Source organism: Dioscorea cayenensis, chromosome 6 (genome assembly GCF_009730915.1).
Source record: "Dioscorea cayenensis subsp. rotundata cultivar TDr96_F1 chromosome 6, TDr96_F1_v2_PseudoChromosome.rev07_lg8_w22 25.fasta, whole genome shotgun sequence".
NCBI lineage: Eukaryota > Viridiplantae > Streptophyta > Magnoliopsida > Dioscoreales > Dioscoreaceae > Dioscorea > Dioscorea cayenensis.
The window spans coordinates 12,389,236-12,392,119 of NC_052476.1; the positions used below are offsets into that span (position 1 = coordinate 12,389,236).

Genomic DNA, 2,884 nt, shown 5'->3' on the forward strand with positions numbered 1-2,884 from the left:
TAACTTTTGGAAGAATGAGTATGGGATGACATTGATACTGGCCCCTGAGTCTGCCAATGCCATCTCTTCACCCAAGTTGCCAATGTTGCATGAGATAATGAAACTTCACTGGTCTTTCTTCTTGTTTAGCATATTCTTTTACAAAAACTACAGAATAAAAGGCATCTAAGATCACCGATGCACTATCTTCCAACTTCTTCTTGTTGGTCAATAGTGTGGGAGTTTGACTTTTTCTTTACTTTGCTTATGTTTTGCCTCTTGAGTTTAACTTGTTGTTTAAGTATTTTGAGTGTTCTTTTGTGTTAGGAACTTAGTTAAGGTTTTTGGGAGGTTTATAAAGTGGGAGAGAGTCGTTTTGGAGGTCAACCTGAAAGCCTCACGGTTTCCATGCGGGCGCATGGAAGCCCGTGAGGGTTTCTGGTAAAAATTTGATTTTTGTTGGGCTGAATTGGACCAACCTGAAAGCCTCACGGCCTCCATGCGGGCGCATGGAGCCCGTGAAGATTTCAGAAGTGGTCTCAAAGTTGTCTCACGAGCCTTGGCATATATATTGGCCTTCTTGGACCTTCTAGGACATTCCTAACTTCTTTTTCTCTCCTTCTTCCTTATCCTCTGATTTTCTTCATTTTTCTCTCTTCAAACCTCTCATCTTTGATCCCCAAACAAAATAAGAAGTGGAAATCTCATCTCCTTACAAGAAGAAGAGTTCGATTAAGGCATAGAGAAGATTATCGGTGAGTTGCGCTACATCAACTTCCTCCTTTTCTCTCCTCTCATCCTTGTTGTGATTCTTTGAAATTTTTGTGAGAAATCTTAGTTATTGAAGTGATTTAAAGATTAGAATCATTTTAAGGTTGTAAAACCATGATTTGGTGAGGAAATGAGAGACATCTTGCACCTCAAGGGTTCGGGTTACTGTAGCACCGAACCAAGTTAAAGTCCTTTTGTTCTTTTTGCTGATTTTGAGGATTTTAAAGGTTTCATTCTTGTTATATCTTCTTATTAGAGTGCTTGGAAAACTCTAGAAGCAATTTACTCCTATTTTAAGCACATTTTTCCTTTTTTTTAATTGGTTGTAGAATTGTTGTTGAATCTTGCTTTTGTTGGTTGTTTAACGGCTTCTAGGAGGAGAAGCTTCAAGCAAAGGAAAAGAGATTACAGACAAGTAACCTTGGAGGGTGTTAGCTTGCCAAGTTTGTGAGTGGGATTTACTAAATTATGGACTATAAATCATGCATGCTTATAATATTAAATTTGCTTATTTCTGAAGGATAAACTCCTTGTTGCCAATAAAAACTCTTGAAATATTTTTCAGTGTGATTTTAGAAATCATGATGAACTATAATTTGGCTTTTTTTCCATGATTATTAGAAAGATTCAATATATTATTTGTGATCTAGAAAAACCCTATATTTTTATAATATATGATTTCAAGTTTTGTGTTTTTCACGGGACTTGATGTTCTTGTTGGGATGTTCATAAAAGCTTATGCAAACCAAAATGATTTCATTGTGATGATGATACATTTGAACTATATTTTCAAAGAAGGTTTTTTTGTATGATATTCTTGATGAAATTGGTTTCATTGGAATTATTTTTGAGCAAGTCATTCACTCTTGGGATGAGACTATTATTTGTGAATATTTGTGATCTCATGGTTAGACTTTTTGCTTTCCTTTTGGTATGTATATTAAGCCTAAGGGGCCAGAATGATATTTATCCGTATTAATGACTCTTGTTCATTAATTGTAAATATAGTCCCTGAATAAGGACACTTTTTTTATGTTGTTATAAATCTTGGGATTTTTGCTATGCAAACACCCGTGGTCTTGAACATATCCATGGAAATGGTGGGCTACGGCCTTCATGTTCTTGACGGGGTGGTTTTTATGGTGACAGGGGGAAACCCCAATACTTACTCGCAGTGAGAGTGTGGATGGTTTCCACGGGCCGACCTGCCTAGAGGTGGCGTGGAATACTCGTCAAACCGGTTATGCCATTTCGGTGGGAGCGTAGAGCCCCGACTTGGATATAGTTGGGTTGTTCGAGTCACCACACGAACTTCCCAGTGCCAACGCCAAGATATGCGCATCCTGGTGGCTCCTGACCTAACCGCGGCCACGGTTAGCGAGGGAGGGTTTTCGAGGCTATTTAAAATATATTTGTTTATTTTAATCGATGATTTATACATTTTTGAATTATGAGTTGCTAAGCCAAAGTATAAACTTGGATTTCTTACTCATATGGATTTTGAGATGATTTAAAAGAGTTTTATCGAGCATTTCATTGTTGTAAATTTTATATCTTAATTTATACTTGACAGTCAAAGTATATTGAATATTTTGAGGAGTTGAAATATATTTTTTTTACCTTTTACTTTAATATATTATGTATGGGATATAGCTCCATGTTTAGCCACTCACTGAGTAACCTAGTTACTCATCCCCTCTTTATTTTCCCTCCCCAGGTGACAGCACAGCAGCGGGATAGCCGCGTAAAGTGCTTGGCAGAGTAGTTTGTATTTTCTTAAGCTGTGTATGAAGCTTATATATTTTGGCATGTAGTTGATGGATCCACTAGGATATTACCAACCCTAATATTAATATGTATCTTTCTTCTTTGATACTTTTATATATGTTGGTTAGCTTTATGTTGTGTATGAGATGTATACTCTCTAAGTGAATGGTTGTTGTCATGGTTTAAATTAAAGTGATGGGTTGTGTAGGAACATTTGGGTATATTGGATTGCTAGAATGTTTATTATTGTTATAGTGGTTTTGTACAGGAAACAGGTTAGCCTTACGGTGATCTAGGGGTGAGTTAGTGTTGGACCTCCCTTGGGTTATCGTGGCGGTATGTCATGAGTGGGACCTGCGAGACGGGG

The 2,884-nt window shown here is 37.2% G+C and overlaps 1 long non-coding RNA gene across 1 annotated transcript; it reads left to right on the top strand.

The window, feature by feature from the left end:
- Nucleotides 1-641: 641 nt before the first annotated feature.
- Nucleotides 642-2,577, top strand: LOC120262876. Its single transcript, XR_005537008.1, has 3 exons — nt 642-734; nt 1,126-1,197; nt 2,468-2,577. It is a non-coding gene; the product is annotated as an uncharacterized LOC120262876 (long non-coding RNA).
- The last annotated feature ends 307 nt before the right edge of the window (nt 2,578-2,884 follow it).